We start from the raw sequence: 18294 nt of genomic DNA, 5'->3' as shown, positions 1-18294 counted from the left end.
TACTTAGCAACTTGCTCTTCAGTAACATCTTCATCCTCTTCAGAGGAAGAATACTCATCAGAGCTCATGAATGATAGAAGTAAATTCAATGGAATCTCTATAGTCTCAGTGTGAGCCTCAGATTCCCATGGTTCCTCATCAGGGAACTCCTTGGAGGTTAGTGGACGTCCATTGAAGTCTTCCTCAGTGGAGATCACTGCCTCTTCCTCCTCTCCAGGTTCGGCCGTGTGGGTTGTGGTTATAGCCTTGTACTCTCTTTTTGGATTCTCTTCTGTATTGCTTGGGAGAGTACCAGGAGGGAGTTCAGTAATTTTCTTACTCAGCTGACCCACTTGTGCCTCCAAATTTCTAATGGAGGACCTTGTTTCAGTCATGAAACTTTGAGTGGTTTTAATTAGATCAGAGACTATAGCTGCTAAGTCAGAATGGCTCTGCTTAGAATTCTCTATCTGTTGCTGAGAAGATGATGGAAAAGGTTTGCCATTGCTAAACCTATTTCTTCCACCATTATTGTTGTTGAAGCCTTGTTGAGGCCTCTGTTGATCCTTCCATGAGAGGTTTGGATGATTTCTCCATGAAGGGTTTAGGTGTTTCCATAGGGTTCTCCCATGTAATTCACCTCTTCCATTGCTGGGTTCTCAGGATCATAAGCTTCTTCTTCAGAGGAAGCTTCCTTAGTACTGCCTGTTGCTGCTTGCATTCCAGACAGACTCTGAGAAATCATATTGACTTGTTGGGTCAATATTTTATTCTGAGCCAATATGGCATTCAGAGTATCAATCTCAAGAACTCCTTTCTTCTGAGTTATCCCATTATTCACAGGATTTCTTTCAGAAATGTACATGAATTGGTTATTTGCAACCATTTCAATGAGTTCCTGAGCTTCTGCAGGCGTCTTCTTCAGATGAAGAGATCCTCCAGCAGAGCTATCCAATGACATCTTGGATAGCTCAGACAGACCATCATAGAAAATACCTATGATGCTCCATTCAGAAAGCATGTCAGAAGGACATCTTCTGATCAATTGCTTGTATCTTTCCCAAGCTTCATAGAGGGATTCACCTTCCTTCTATCTGAAGGTTTGGACTTCCACTCTAAGCTTACTCAATTTTTGAGGTGGAAAGAACATTGCCAAGAAGGCATTAACTAGATTTTCCCAAGAGTTTAGGCTTTCTTTAGATTGTGAATCCAACCATGTCCTAGCTCTGTCTCTTACAGCAAAAGGAAAAAGCATGAGTCTGTAGACTTCAGGGTCAACCCCATTGGTCTTGACAGTGTCACAGATTTGCAAGAATTCAGCTAAGAACTGATGAGGATCTTCCAATGGAAGTCCATGAAACTTGCAATTCTGTTGCATTAGAGAAAATAATTGAGGCTTAAGCTCAAAGTTGTTTGCACTAATGGCAGGGATTGAGATGCTTCTCCCATAGAAGTCGGGAGTAGGTATAGTAAAGTCACCAAGCACCTTCCTTGCATTGTTGGCATTGTTGTTTTCGGCTGCCATGGTTTCTTCTTCCTTGAAAAGCTCTGTTAGGCCCTCTAGAGAGAATTGTGCTTTAGCTTCTCTTAGTTTTCTCTTCAAGGTCCTTTCAGGTTCAGGATCAGCTTGAACAAGTATGCCTTTATCTTTGTTCCTGCTCATATGAAAGAGAAGAGAACAAGAAAGTAGAGAATCTTCTATATCACAGTATAGAGATTCCTTGAGGTGTCAGAGGAAAAGAAGAATAGAAGGAGGAGGTAGATAGAAGAGAATTCGAACATATAAAGAAGGAGGGAGTTCGAATTGTACCTTGAGGAAGATTGTTAGTTCTTTAAATAGAAGGTTGTGAGAAGAGGGGAAGAATTTTCGAAAATAAAGTAAAAGATTTTGAAATAATTAAAAGAAATTTTGAAAAATTGATTGATGATTTTTGAAAACTAAAATTGGGAAAGAAATTAAGTGATTTTTGAAAAAGATATGATTGAGAAGATATGATTGAAGATCAATTTAAAAAGAGAAAGTTTTAAAATCAAAGTTGATTACTTGACTAACAAGAAATTAGAAGATATAATTCTAGAATTAAAACTTTTGATCCTTTCTTAATAGGCAAGCAACAACTATAAAATTTTGAAGTAAATCATTAATTATAACAAGGATTTTTGAAAATAATAAAAAATGGAAAGAAATTGATTTTGAAGAGATATGATTGAAAAGATATGATTTGAAAAAGATTTGATTTTGAAAAATTATGAAGATTTGAAAAAATTTGAATTAAAAACAAAATCTTCCCTCTTGTGTCATCCTGGCGTTAAACGCCCAGAATGGCATCCATTCTGGTGTTTAACGCCCAAAATCCTACCTTTTTGGGCGTTAAACGCCCGGCCAGTACCTGGCTGGCGTTTAAACGCCAGTTTTCCTTCTTCACTGGGCGTTTTGAACGCCCAGCTTTTTCTATTTGATTCCTCTGCTGAATGTTCTGAATCTTCAATTCTCTGTATTATTAGCTTGAAAAGACACAATTTTGAAAATATTTTTGAATCAAAAAATGCAACTAAGATCAAATGAACAATGCATGCAAGACACCAAACTTAGAAATTTTGTATTAGAGGCTTTAACAAATTGAGAATGCATAAAAAAACAACAAAACACACAAAACAGGAGAATTTAAAGATCAGAGCACTGAAATCATCAAGAACAACTTGAAGATCAATGAAGAACAATATGTATAAATTTGGAAAATGCAAGAAGAAAAAAGTCATGCAATTGACACCAAACTTAAAAATTGATACTAGACTCAAACAAGAAACATAAAATATTTTTGATTTTTATGGTTTTATAAATTTTTTTTGTGATTTTCGAAACTTATATGGAAAAGAAAATAAAGAGAATCAAAACTTTTAATAAGAATTCCAGGAATCATGCAATGTTAGTCTAAAGCTTCAGTCTAAAAAGATTAGAAATGTTTGGCCAAGCTTCAGCAGGACATTACACTCAGCAGCTAAATTGATGAGAATCAATCAGCTTTTGTGATGATAAGAACATCACCTTGAAACTCTAGAATCCATTCTTAAAAATTCTGAAAAGTACCTAATCTAAGCAACAAGATGAACCGTCAGTTGTCCAAACTCGAACAATCCCCGGCAACGGCGCCAAAAACTTGGTGCACGAAATTGTGATCATCAACAATGGCGCCAAAGGACTTGGAGCTCCTAAACGTGAATCACACTTTGTCACAATTCCGCACAACTAACCAGCAAGTGCACTGGGTCGTCCAAGTAATACCTTACGTGAGTAAGGGTCGATCCCACGGGGATTGTCGGCTTGAAGCAAGCTATGGTCATCTTGTAAATCTCAGTCAGGCAGATTCAAATGCTGATGGAGGATTGATAATTAAAAGATGAATAAAACATAAAATAAAGATAGAGATACTTATGTAATTCTTTGGTTGGAATTTCAGATAAGCGTTTGAAGATGCTTTGTTCCTCCTGAACCTCTACTTTCCTATTTCCTTCTTCCAATCATTCATATTCCTTTCCATGGCAAGCTTTATGTTGGGCATCACCGTTGTCAATGGCTACTTCCCGTCCTCTCAGTGAAAACGTTCCAAATGCGCTGTCACCGCACGGCTAATCATCTGTCGGTTCTCGATCATGCTGGAATAGGATCCATTGATCCTTTTGCGTCTGTCACACGCCCAACAATCGTGAGTTTGAAGCTCGTCACAGTCATCCCTTCCCAGATCCTACTCAGAATACCACAGACAAGGTTTAGACGTTCCGAATCTCAGGAATGGCTGCCAATAATTCTAGCCTATACCATGAAGGTTCCAATCTTAGATTAAAAACCCAAGAGATACGCATTCAAGCCATTGCTAATAGAACAGAGGTGGTTGTCAGGCACATGTTCATAGGTGAGAATGATGATGAGTGTCACGGATCATCACATTCATCAAGTTGAAGAACGAATGAATATCCTGGAGAAGAAATAGACTTGAGTTGAATAGAAAAACAATAGTACTTTGTATTAATTTATGAAGGACAGCAGAGCTCCACACCTTAATCTATGGTGTGTAGAAAGTCCACCATTGAAAATACAAAAGTGATAATGGTGTAAGCATGGCCGAATGGCCAGCCTCCAAGGTCTAGGGACTAAACGTCCAAAGATATGTGTCCAAATACAATAGTAAAATGTCCTATTTATAGAGAACTAGTAGCCTAGGGTTACAGAAATAAGTAATTAATGCCGAAATCTTCTTCCAGACCCACTTGGTATGTGCTTGGGCTGAGCATTGAAGCTTCCATGTATAGAGACTTTTCTTGGAGTTAAACGCCAGCTTTTGTGCCAGTTTGGGCGTTTAACTCCAGCTTTTGTGCCAGTTTTGGAGTTAAACGCCAGAATTCTTGAGCTGACTTGGAATGCCTGTTTGGGTCATCAAATCTTAGGCAAAGTATAGACTATTATATATTGCTGGAAAGCCCAGAATGTCTACTTTCCAACGCAATTGAGAGCGCGCCAATTGGGTTTCTGTAGCTCCAGAAAATCTACTTTGAGTGCAGGGAGGTCAGAATCCAACAGCATCTGCAGTCCTTTTTCAGCCTCTGAATCAGATTTTTGCTCAGGTCCCTCAATTTCAGCCAGAAAATACCTGAAATCACATAAAAACACACAAACTCATAGTAAAGTCCAGAAGAGTGATTTTTATTTAAAAACTAATAAAAATATAATAAAAACTAATTAAAATATACTAAAAATATACTAAAAATAATGCCAAAAAGCGTATAAATTATCCGCTCATCAAGGGACCTGAGCAAAAATCTGATTCAGAGGCTGAAAAAGAACTGCAGATGCTGTTGGATTCTGACCTGCTTGAACTCAAAGTGGATTTTCTGGAGCTACAGAAGCCCAATTGGCGCGCTCTCATTTGCTTTGGAAAGTAGACATCCTGGGCTTTCCAGCAATATATAATAGTCCATACTTTGCCCGAGTTGAGATCATGCAAACTGACGTTTAATGCCAACTTTCTACCCTATTCTGGCGTAAAACGCCAGAACTGGCATAAAAATTGGAGTTAAACGCCAGAAACAGGCAGCAACCTGGCGTTTAACTCCAAGAAAAGTCTCTACACATGGAAGCCTCAATGCTCAGCCCAAGCACACACCAAGTGGGCCCCGGAAGTGGATTTCTGCACTATCTATCTTAATTTACCCATTTTCTATAAACCTAGGTTATTAGTTTAGTATAAAAACTACTTTTAGAGATTTATTTTGTACCTCATAACATTTCATATTAGAACTTGTATTTTCTACAGCATGAGTCTCTAAACTCCATGGTTGGGGGTGAGGAGCTCTGCTGTGTTTCAATGGATTAATGCAATTACTACTGTTTCTCATTCAATCACGCTTGTTTCTATTCTAAGATACTTATTCGCACTTCAACATGATGAATGTGATGATCCGTGACACTCATCACCATTCTCAACCTATGAACGCGTGCCTGATAACCACTTCTGTTCTACCTTAGATTGAATGTATATCTCTTGGGTTTCTAATCTAAGATTAGAACCTTCATGGTATAGGCTAGAATTATTGGCGGCCATTCTTGAGATCCAGAAAGTCTAAACCTTGTCTATGGTATTCCGAGTAGGATCTGGGATGGGATGACTGTGACGAGCTTCAAACTCACGAGTGTTGGGCGTAGTGACAGACGCAAAAGGATCAATGGATCCTATTCCAACATGAGTGAGAATCAACAGATGCTTAGCCGTGCTGTGACAGCGTATTTGGACCATTTTCACTAAGAGGACGGATGGTAGCCATTGACAACGATGATCCACCAACATACAGCTTGCCATGGAAGGAGCCTTGCGTGCGTGAAGAAGAAGACAGTAGGAAAGCAGAGATTCAGAAGACAGAGCATCTCCAAAACCTCAACCTGTTCTCCATTACTGCATAACAAGTATTTATATCATGTTCTTTTACTTTTTACAATTAAAACTAAGAATCATTACTGATATCCTGACTAAGAATTACAAGATAACCATAGCTTGCTTCAAGCCGACAATCTCAGTGGGATCGACCCTTACTCACGTAAGGTATTACTTGGACGACCCAGTGCACTTGCTGGTTAGTTGTGCGGAATTGTAAAAGTGTGATTGTGATTTCGTGCACCAAGTTTTTGGCGCTGTTGCCGGGGATTGTTCCAGTTTGGACAACTGACGGTTTATTTTGTTGCTTAGATTAGTAGAATTTTTCTTTTCAGTTGAGAGTCTTCTATTATTATTTTTGGTTAAAATTTTAAAATTTTTATTTTATTTTTCTTAATTATTTTTGAAAATTTTCAAAACCAATAACTTCATAATTTAGTCTTCTATTTGAGTCTAATTTCATATTTTATGTTTGGTGTCAGTTGCATAATCTTATTTTTCTGTCATTTTTTTCGAATTATCAGTGCTCAGAATATAAAAATTTTTATGTTTGGTGTCCTTTGTGTTTCTGTTTTCTTAAAATTTTTTCAAAAGTTGCTCTTAGTGTTCATTTTGATATTCAAAGCTTCCTTGTTGTTTTCCTTGTTTTGATCTAAAAATTTTAAGTTTGGTGTCGTTTTTACTGTTTTTCTCCTTCTTCATTAAAGTCAAAAATATCTTTTCTCTTTAATTTGATTGATTTTTGAATTCTTCCTTTAGAAATTCAGATTTTTATTTTAAAACTTCTTATTTTATCTTATCTTAGTTTTGGAATTTCAAAATTCAAATCTTTTTCAAAAATCATATCCAAGGTTTTTCAAATTTTCTTAATTAATCAATTATTTTAGTTTTCGAAACTTTTATTTTATTTTCCATTTATTTTATTTTATTTTATTCGGTTGCTTTTAATTAAATAAAATAAAATAAAAATATATTTTATTTGCAATTCACATCAATTCCCTTTTTTCCATCATAGACCAAAGTGGGAATGAACAGTTTAGAAGGACTCTGGGGTCATATGCTAATCCCATTACTGCTGCATATGGGAGTAGCATCTGTATACCTCCCATCAGAGCAAGCAGTTTTGAGCTAAATCCTCAGCTCATTGTAATGGTGCAGCAAAATTGCCAGTATTCCGGTCTTCCATAGGAAGAACCTACTGAGTTTCTAGCACAGTTCTTGCAAATTGCTGACACAGTACATGACAAGGAAATAGATCTGGATGTCTATAGATTATTATTGTTTCCATTTGCTGTAAAAGATCAAGCTAATAAGTGGTTAAATAACCAACCCACAGTAAGCATAAGAACATGGAAACAGTTATCAGACAAATTCCTGAATCAATATTACCCTCCAAAAAGGATGACACAGCTAAGGCTAGACATCTAAGGCTTTAAACAAAAGGATAATGAATCTCTTTACAATGCCTGGGAGAGGTACAGATGGATGCTAAGGAAATGCCCCTCTGAAATGTTTTCAGAGTAGGTGCAGTTAGACATCTTTTATTATGGGCTTACAGAAAAAGCTCAAATATCTCTAGGTCACTCAGCTGGTGGATCTATACACATGAGAAAGACAATTGAAGAGGCTCAAGAGCTCATTGATACAGTTGCTAGAAATCAGCATCTGTACTTAAGCAGTGAGTCCTCCCTAAAAGAATAGGCTAAAGCAGTATCCACTGAACTTAGTCCTCAAGAACAATTTGATGAACTCAATCAGCAATTGCTTATTATAACAAAACAGTTCGCAGAATTCAAGGAGATGCTCCAAGACACTAAAATAGATAACAGAAGAATGCCAAGCTGTTCAATTAAGGAGTGGGAAGACATTAAATGTCTCAACTCAAGGCAGCAGAAAGCCAAGAAAGGAACAACTGACAGAGGATGAGCAGACCACTATCCAAAATCCCTCTGAGGACAGTAAGAGCCCAGAGAGGAATGATTCTGGCGTTCAAACGCCAGAAAAGGGTGAAAAACTGGCGTTAAATGCCCAATCCATGTCCAGTTCTGGCGTTCAAACACCAGAAAAGGGTAGGAATCTGGCGTTAAGCGCCCAATCCATGTCCAGTTCTGGCATTCAAACGCCAGAAAAGGGTAGGAATCTAGCGTTAAACGCCCATCCATCTCCCTATCCTGGCGTTCAAATGCCAATGAGGGATCATACACCTGCAAGTGCTGATAATAACTCCCTCAATAAGGCTTCTCAACCTGCCTCTGTAGGAAATAAACCTGCAGCAACTAAGGTTGAAGAATACAAAGCCAAGATGCCTTATCCTCAGAAACTCCGCCAAGCGGAACAGGATAAACAATTTGCCCGCTTTGCAGACTATCTCAGGACTCTTGAAATAAAGATTCCGTTTGCAGAGGCACTTGAGCAAATACCCTCTTATGCTAAGTTCATGAAAGAGATTTTAAGTCATAAGAAGGATTGGAGAGAAACTGAAAAAGTTTTTCTCAATGAAGAATGCAGTGCAGTCATTCTAACAAGCTTACCAGAAAAGCTTAAGGATCCCGGAAGCTTTATGATACCATGCACATTAAAGGGTACTTGTACCAAGACAGCTCTATGTGACCTTGGGGCAAGTATCAATCTAATCCCTGCATCCACTATCAGAAAAGCTTGGCTTGACTTAAGAGGTCAAACCAACCCGGATATGTCTTCAACTTGCTGATGGCTCCATTAAATATCCATCAGGCATAATTAAGGACATGATTGTCAAGGTTGGGCCATTTGCCTTTTTCACTGACTTTGTAGTGCTGGAAATGGAGGAGCACAAGAGTGCAACTCTCATTCTAGGAAGACCCTTCCTAGCAACTGGACGAACTCTCATTGATGTCCAAAAAAGGGAAGTGACCCTAAGCGTCAATGAGGATGAGTTCAAGTTAAATGCTGGCAAAGCTATGCAGCATCCAGACACATCAAATGACTGCATGAGCGTTGATATTATTGACTCCTTGGTGGAAGAGATCAATATGACTGAGAGTCTTAAATCAGAGCTAGAGGACATCTTTAAAGATGTTCAGCCTGATCTGGAGGAATCAGAGGAAATAAAAGAACTTCTGAAAATTCCTCAGGAAGAGGAAAAACCTCCTAAATCTGAGCTCAAGCCACTACCACCATCCCTGAAATATGCATTTCTGGGAGAAGGTGACACTTTTCCGGTGATCATAAGCTCTGCTTTAAATCCACAAGAAGAGAAAGCACTACTTCAAGTGCTAAGGACACACAAGACAGCTCTTGGGTGGTCCATAAGTGATCTTAAGGGCATAAGCCCAGCAAGATGCATGCACAAGATCCTATTGGAGGACGATGCTAAGCCAGTCATTCAACCATAGAGGCGGCTAAATCCAGCCATGAAGGAGGTGGTGCAGAAAGAGGTCACCAAGTTACTGGAGGCTAGGATTATTTATCCTATTTCTGATAGCCCCTGGGTGAGCCCTGTCCAAGTTGTCCCCAAGAAGAGAGGCATGACAGTGGTTCATAATGAAAAGAATGAAATGGTTCCTACAAGAACAGTTACAGGGTGGCGTATGTGTATTGATTACAGAAGGGTCAATACAGCCACCAGGAATGATCACTTTCCTTTACCATTCATAGACCAGATGCTAGAGAGACTAGCAGGTCATGAATACTACTGCTTTTTGGATGGCTATTCAGGTTACAACCAAATTGCAGTAGATCCTCAGAACCAAGAGAAAAAAGCATTCACATGTCCTTCTGGAGTGTTTGCCTACAGAAGGATGCGTTTTGGTCTGTGCAATGCACCTGCAACCTTTCAGAGGTGCATGCTCTCTATCTTCTCTGATATGGTAGAGAAATTTATGGAAGTCTTCATGGATGACTTTTCAGTGTTTGGAGACTCATTCAGCTCCTGCCTTGACCATTTAGCACTTGTTCTGAAAAGATGCCAAGAGACCAACCTAGTTTTAAACTGGAAAAAATGTCACTTTATGGTGACTGAAGGAATTGTCCTTAGGCATAAAATTTCAAACAAGGGAATAGAGGTGGATCAAGCTAAAGTAGAGGTAATTGAAAAATTACCACCACTGCCAACGTTAAGGCAATCAGAAGCTTTCTAGGGCATGCATGATTCTATAGGAGGTTTATAAAGGATTTTTCAAAAATTGCAAAACCTCTGAGTAATCTGCTAGCTGCTGACACGCCATTTGTGTTTGACACAGAGTGTCTGCAGGCGTTTGAAACTCTGAAAGCTAAGCTGGTCACAACACCAGTTATTTCTGCACCAGACTGGACATTACCATTCGAACTAATGTGTGATGCTAGTGACCATGCCATTGGTACAATACTGGGACAGAGGCATAACAAGCTTCTGCATGTTATTTATTATGCTAGCCGTGTTTTAAATGTTGCACAGAAAAATTACACAACCACAGAAAAAGAGCTGCTTGCAGTGGTTTATGCCATTGACAAGTTTAGATCATACTTAGTAGGATCAAAAGTGATTGTGTACACTGACCATGCTGCTCTTAAATATCTACTTACAAAGCAGGATTCAAAACCCAGGTTCATAAGATGGGTGTTGCTTCTGCAAGAGTTTGATATAGAAATAAGAGACAGAAAAGGGACAGAGAACCAAGTGGCTGATCATCTTTCCCGAATAGAACCAGTTGAAGGGGTGTCCTTCCCCTCTATTGAGATCTCTGAAACCTTTCCAGATGAGCAACTATTTGCCATTCAGGAAACACCATGGTTTGTAGACATTGTAAACTATAAGGCAGTAAGATTCATACCCAATGAGTACAGCAGGCAGCAAACAAAGAAATTAATTTCTGATGCAAAGTACTACTTATGGGATGAACCATATCTCTTTAAGAAATATGCAGACGGAATAATCCGTAGATGTGTGCCCAAGGAAGAGGCACAGAAGATCTTATGGCATTGCCATGGATCACAATATGGAGGCCATTTCGGAGGTGAGCGAATAGCCACCAAGGTTATCCAATGTGGCTTCTACTTGCTTACTCTCTATAGAGACTCCCGAGAGTTTGTACGTAATTGTGACAGCTGCCAAAGAGCTGGTAATCTGCCTCATAGTTACGCCATACCTCAACAAAGGATCTTGGAGATTGAGTTGTTTGATGTATGGGGTATTGACTTCATGGGGCCTTTCCCACCATCATACTCAAACACGTATATTCTGGTGGCAGTAGACTATGTATCTAAATGGGTAGAGGCAATTGCAATACCCACTAATGATACAAAGACAGTGCTGAAGTTCCTCCAGAAATATATCTTCAGCAGGTTTGGTGTCCCTAGAGTACTAATCAGTGATGGGGGCACTCATTTCTGCAATAAACAGCTTTACTCTGCTATGGTCTGGTATGAAATTAGCCACAAGGTAGTAACTCCATATCATCCAAAGACAAATGGGCAGGCTGAAGTCTCTAATAGAGAACTAAAAAGAATCCTGGAATGGACTGTAATTGCCCATAGAAGGGATTGGGCAAAAAGCTTGGACGATGCTCTGTGGGCATACAGAACATCGTTCAAGACTCCTATAGGAACCTCTCTATACCAGCTTGTGTATGGCAAGGCCTGTCATCTACCCATGGAACTGGAGCATAAGGCCTACTGGGCAACCAGGTTCCTAAACCTGGATGCTAAGTTAGCTGGAGAGAAGAGATTACTCCAGTTAAATGAGCTAGAGGAATTCAGACTCAATGCTTTCAAAAATACAAAAATTTACAAAGAGAAAGCAAAAAGGTGGCATGATAAGAAACTTTCATCCAGAGTCTTTAAACCAGGATAGAAGGTTCAGTTGTTTAACTCTAGGCTCAGATTACTCCCCGTGAAATTAAAATCCTAGTGGAGGGGACCATATGTGATTACAAGTGTGTCACCATATGGCTATGTGGAGCTTCAAGACATTGATTTTAATAAGAAGTTCATTGTTAATGGACAGAAAGTCAAGCATTATCTTGAAGGCAATGTTGAGCAAGAATGCTCAAGGCTGAGACTGGATTAAAGCTCAGTAAGGTCCAGCTAAAGACAATAAAGAAGCGCTTGCTGGGAGGCAACTCAGCCATTAGCTAAGTTTATTTGTTATTTAAATAATAATTATATGACTTTGATATAAATTTTCTTCAAGGTTAATTATCAATTGCAGGAGTTCACAGAGTTACAGAAGAATTCAGAACATAAAGCAGAAAAAAGGAGCTCACTAGCACAAAAACACCAGTAAGGGTTATTGTGGGCGTTAAACACCAGAATGGGCACCATTCTGGACGTTTAACGCCAGTAAAGATACCTTTTTGGGCGTTAAACGCCAAAATTACAGCATCTTGGACGTTTTTCTAAACGCCCAGTGATAAAGGCTTTCTTGCGTTTAACGCTAGCCAGGGTACCTGGCTGGGCATTAAACACCCAAAAGAAGCAACAAATGGGCGTTAAACGCCAGAATGAGTGCCATTCTGGGCGTTTAACGCCAGGAATATGGAGGGGAGGAAGTTTTGTTTCCAACTCAAATTTTTTTCAAATTTTCATGGTTCCATCCAAAGTTTCTTGCCAAAACATGTTACAAATTATCATCTTTCAATTTCAATTTCAAAAAAATAAAACAAATTAAAAATAAATTTTTCTTTAATCCTAAAAATTTTTCTCAAATCTTCTTCAATTTCTTTTCAAATCTTTTTCAAAACTCATCTATCTTTTTAATTTCTTCTCAAATCTTTTCAACTCATCCTATTATCTTTTCAAATTCAGATTTATCTTTTTTCAAATCTCTCATATCTTTTCAATTTTAAAATTTCATCTTTTTCATATCATATTTATCTTTTACAAATCATATCTTCTATCATATCTTTTTCAAAATTTTCGAACCCATCCCCTCCCTTATAAATTCACAATCGGCCTCCCCCTCTCCTTCATAACTCAAATTTGACTCTCCTTCTATTCCTCTCCTTTCCTTTCTTTTGCTTGAGGACAAGCAAACCTCTAAGTTTGGTGTGTTTTTTGTGATCACTGAGCTAAGATTCACTAAGATCATGGCTCCTAAGGAAAAATAAACCACTTCAAGAGGCAAGAAAGAGAACACTCCAAAACCACTTTAGAATCAAGAAAGGTTCTTAACCAAAGAACAGGCAGACCATTACCACAAAATAATGGGTCTAAGGTCAGTGATCCCAGAAGTTAAATTCGATCTGAAAGAACACGAATATCCGGAGATCCAAGAGCAGATTCGAAACAGGGGCTGGGAAATTCTAGCTAATCCTGAGACAAAGATGGGTAGAAACATGGTTCAGGAATTCTACTCAAATCTGCGACAAATAGATAAGTAGAGAATGACTGGAACCGCCTTCTATACCTTTCGAACCATGGTCAAAGGGAAGATTATTTACTTCCACCTGGACAAAATAAGAGAGGTCTTCAAGCTGCCTCAATTACAAGATGATCCAGAATCCTTTAATAGGAGAATGGTGAGATTTGATAAGCGCTTGGACCAAGTTCTAGAGGACATATGCATCCCTGGAACCAAGTGGATAACTAACACAAAAGGTGTCCCGAATCAACTCAAGAGAGGAGATCTCAAACCAGTTGCTTGGGGCTGGCTGGACTTTATTGGGCGTTCTATACTGCCCACCAGCAACCGCTCTGAAGTCACTGTCAAAAGAGCAGTGATGATCCACTGCATTATGCTGGAAAACGAAGTGGAGATTCATCATCTGATTTCTTGTGAGCTTTACACAATTGCAAACAAGAACTCCACTGCTATGTAAAGATGCTGGGGTAAAGATGGGAGTGGATGAGTATATCTCAGTCGAGCACCCAATCACCAAAAAGTTAATGGAAGGACAACAAGTGCAAGATAACTCCATCAAAAGGAGGGCACAGGAATTCCCTCCAGAAATCCCTTAGATTGACTACTGGACTCGCCTAGAAGCATCTGTCACCAAGCTGCAAGAAGCTATGGATCAACTGAAAGAAGAACAGCAGATTCAAAATAGCATGCTCTGCAAACTGCTGAAGGAACAAGAGAAGCAAGGGCGTGAGCTACAGGAACTGAAGCGCCAGAAGCTCTCCCTTGAAGAGCCAGGCGTCCCACAACTTGAAGGAGTACTTACCTCTCCCACTACAGGTTGTTGAGTCCTAACTCTGTGATAACTTTTGTTAGTAGAGATCTATTTTAAGAGTCATTTATTTTTATGTTTTTAATTTTCTGTCTTCTATTATTATTGGTCTGCTTTTATGTTTATTTTAAGTCTTATTTTTATTTCATGATTAATAAAATCTAGAGTTTATGCCTTAAAGCTGTGAATGTCCTATGAATCCATCACTTTTCTTAAATGAAAAATGTTTTTAATTACAAAAGAACAAGAAGTACATGGTTTCGAATTATATCTTGAAAATTATTTAATTATTTAATTATTATGGTTTCTGAATGAATGCTTGAACAGTGCATATTTTTTAATTTATTGTTTATGAATGTTAAAATTGTTGGCTCTTGAAAGAATGATGAAAAAGGAGAAATGTTATTGATAATCTGAAAAAACATAAAATTGATTCTTGAAGCAAGAAAAAGCAGTGAAATGCTTGCAGAAAAAAATAAATATGGCGAAAAAAAAGCAAGCAGAAAAAGCCAAAAGCCCTTTAAACCAAAAGGCAAGGGTAAAATAAAAAGGATCTAAAGGCTTTGAGCATTAATGGATAGGAGGGCCTAAAGGAATAAAATCCTAGCCTAAGCGGCTAAACCAAGCTGTCCCTAACCCTGTGCTTGTGGCGTGAAGGTGTCAAGTGAAGAGCTTGAGACTGAGCGGTTAAAGTCGTGGTCCAAAGAAAAAAGAGTGTGCTTAAGAGCTCTGGACATCTCTAATTGGGGACTCTAGCAAAGCTGAGTCACAATCTAAAAAGGTTCACGCAGTTATGTGTCTGTGGCATTTATGTATCCGGTGGTAATACTGGAAAACAAAATGCTTAGGGTCACGGCCAAGACTCATAAAGTAGCTGTGTTCAAGAATCAACATACTAAAATAGGAGAATCAATAATACTATCTGGATCTGAGTTCCTATAGATGCCAATCATTCTGAACTTCAAAGGATAAAATGAGATGCCAAAACTGTTCAGAAGCAAAAATCTACAAGTCCCGCTCATCTAATTGAAGCAAATCTTCATTGATAAGTTTGGAATTCATTGTATATTCTCTTCTTTCTATCCTATTTTATTTTCAGTTGCTTGGGGACAAGAAACAATTTAAGTTTGGTGTTGTAATGAGCGGATAATTTATACGCTTTTTGGCACTGTTTTTAGGTATTTTTTGTATGATTTAGTTAGTTTTTATTATATTTTTATTAGTTTTTATTCAAAAATCACATTTCTGGGCTTTACTATGAGTTTGTGTATTTTTCTGTAATTTCAGGTATTTTCTGGCTGAAATTGAGGGACCTGGGCAAAAATCTGATTCAGAGGCTGAAAAAGGACTGCAAATGCTGTTGGATTCTGACCTCCCTGCACTCGAAGTGGATTTTCTGGAGCTACAGAAGACCAATTGGCACACTCTCATTTGCGTTGAAAAGTAGACATTCTGGGCTTTCCAGCAATATGTAATAGTCCATACTTTGTCCGAGTTGAGATCACGCAAACTGGCGTTTAACGCCAACTTTCTACCCTATTCAGGCGTTAAATGCCAGAACTGGCACAAAAACTAGAGTTAAACGCCAGAAACAGGCAGCAACCTGGCGTTTAACTCCAAGAAAAGTCTCTACACATGTAAGCTTCAATGCTCAGCCCAAGCACACACCAAGTTGGCTCCAGATGTGGATTTCTGCACTATCTATCTTAGTTTACCCATTTTCTGTAAAGCTAGGTTATTAGTTTAGTATAAAAACTACTTTTAGAGATTTATTTTGTACCTCGTAACATTTCATATTAGAACTTTTATTTTCTACAGCATGAGTCTCTAAACTCCATGGTTGGGGGTGAGGAGCTCTGCTGTGTTTCAATGGATTAATGCAATTACTACTGTTTCTCATTCAATCATGCTTGTTTCTATTCTAAGATACTTATTTGCACTTCAACATGATGAATGTGATGATCCATGACACTCATCACCATTCTCAACCTATGAACACGTGCCTGACAACCACTTCCGTTCTACCTTAGATTGAATGTATATCTCTTGGGTTTCTAATCTAAGATTAAAACCTTCGTGGTATAGGCTAGAATTATTGGCGGCCATTCTTGAGATCCGGAAAGTCTAAACCTTGTCTGTGGTATTCCGAGTAGGATCTGGGATGGGATTACTGTGACAAGCTTCAAACTCACGAGTGCTGGGTGTAGTGACAGACGCAAAAGGATCAATGGATCCTATTCCAATATGAGTGAGAACTCACAGATGATTAGCCATGCGGTGACAGCGCATTTGGACCATTTTCACTGAGTGAACGGATGGTAGCCATTGACAACGGTGATCCACCAACATACAGCTTGCCATGGAAGGAGCCTTGCGTGCGTGAAGGAGAAGACAGTAAGAAAGCAGTGATTCAGAAGACAGAGCATCTCCAAAACCTCAACCTGTTCTCCATTACTGCATAACAAGTATTTATTTCATGTTCTTTTACTTTTTACAATTAAAACTAATAATCATTACTGATATCCTGACTAAGAATTACAAGATAACCATATCTTGCTTCAAGCCGACAATCTCCGTAGGATCGACCCTTACTCACGTAAGGTATTACTTGGACGACCCAGTGCACTTGCTGGTTAGTTGTGCGGAATTGCAAAAGTGTGATTGTGATTTTGTGCACCAGGTGTAAATTGAGGTGGTTCTTGGGAGTATTGATATTGTGGTGGTTCCATATATGCTTCATATGGCTCATAAGGTTGTTCGTATGGTGGGTATGGATTAGGGTCATATGGAGGCGTTTGGTAGAAAGGGGCTTGTGAGTATGGTTGAGGGCTATGTTGAGGGTATGGCTCATAGGCATATGGTGATAGTTCTTGATAGTCACAAGAAGGTTCACCATAACAATTGGATTGATATGCATCATGGAATGGCTCTTGTTCATAGTTCATTGGTGGGGGTTGTTGCCAACAGGATTGATCATATACATATGGCTCCTCCCACCTTTGATTATTCCATCCTTGATGCACCTCTTCATTGTAATCTCCACTTCCTACAACATAATTGTAGCCAAACTCATAGCCAAAATTATGAGAATTCATAGTGAAAAGAGAAAATAAAAACAAAAGCTAACAAGAAATAATGAAACAAAGACCTAAAACTAGCAAAAACTAACAAGCAATCTAAAAATCAAGCTATTCACAATATTAACATATGTATAATAACCAATAACAAGGCACACAATTGCAATTCCCCAGCAACGGCGCCATTTTGATGAGCGGAAATTGTCTATCGGTCTAGAATTTCACAAATAAAATCTCGTTGCAAGTATAGTTCTAAACCAACAAACAACTCCTCAATCAAAAATTTTGTTTGTCACAAGTACAAACCCCAATAAAAATAAACCGAAGTATTTAAACCTCGGGTCGTCTCTCAAGGAATTGCAAGGAAGTGTTCTTGTTATTGGCTACGAAGTATTGTTTTGGGGTTTTTGGAATAAGGAACAAGAAATGTAAATGACAAAAGAAATAAACTAACAACTAAGAAAGCTCTTGACAAAGTATGAGAACTAGAAGTCCTATCCTCATTATCATCATCAATTGTGACAACAATTGTCCATTGCTCCACTTAGTTAACCTCAAACTATAAAGGAAAGTCAAGTGGATATCAACTTGAGACCACAAGTCCTAGTTAAATCCTAAGGAAAGACTAGCTTTAGTGGCATTCAAATTGACTAGTAACTTCCAATTATCAATCAACAAAAGAGTTTGATAACTCAAGTGTCTCAAATTACTCAACACAAGCTAAGAGGAGAAAAATCTAAGCTATGACTAAAAGAAACATTTCTACAAACATATAGAAGGCAATAAAGGTAAACATCATAAACTGCAAGAATTAAAGGAAACTACAACTACAAAAGCAAGAGATCAACAATAGAAAACTAAAGCAAATGTAAGAAGACAAGGAGATCATAAATTGCATCAAAAAGAAATGGAGATCTACATAAGAGTGCATGAACTAAAAGTAACAAAATAAAGGAAACTACAAGAGAAGTAAATTTCTAGAACAAACAAGAATAAAGAAAACTAAAGCAAAGGAATAAATAGATCTAGATCTAAAAGGAAAATAAAACTAAGAACCCTAATCAAGAGAAAGGAGAGAGCCTCTCTCTCTAGAATTCTACATCTAAACTAAAGCTCCAAATTAAGTCTATGAATGATTCCCCCCTCCCCCTCTTTTGCTCCCTGATAAACCACTATTTTATGGTTTAT

At 38.3% G+C, this 18294-nt stretch overlaps 1 non-coding gene across 1 annotated transcript; it reads left to right on the top strand.

The window, feature by feature from the left end:
• The first annotated feature begins 994 nt into the window (after nt 1-994).
• Nucleotides 995-1102, top strand: LOC112788073 (small nucleolar RNA R71). Its single transcript, XR_003195454.1, has one exon. It is a non-coding gene; the product is annotated as a small nucleolar RNA R71 (small nucleolar RNA).
• The last annotated feature ends 17192 nt before the right edge of the window (nt 1103-18294 follow it).

Source organism: Arachis hypogaea, chromosome 20, assembly GCF_003086295.3.
Source record: "Arachis hypogaea cultivar Tifrunner chromosome 20, arahy.Tifrunner.gnm2.J5K5, whole genome shotgun sequence".
Classification (NCBI taxonomy): Eukaryota; Viridiplantae; Streptophyta; class Magnoliopsida; order Fabales; family Fabaceae; genus Arachis; species Arachis hypogaea.
Note: the sequence above shows the minus strand (reverse complement) of the source record. Positions and strands in the feature narration are given on the sequence as shown.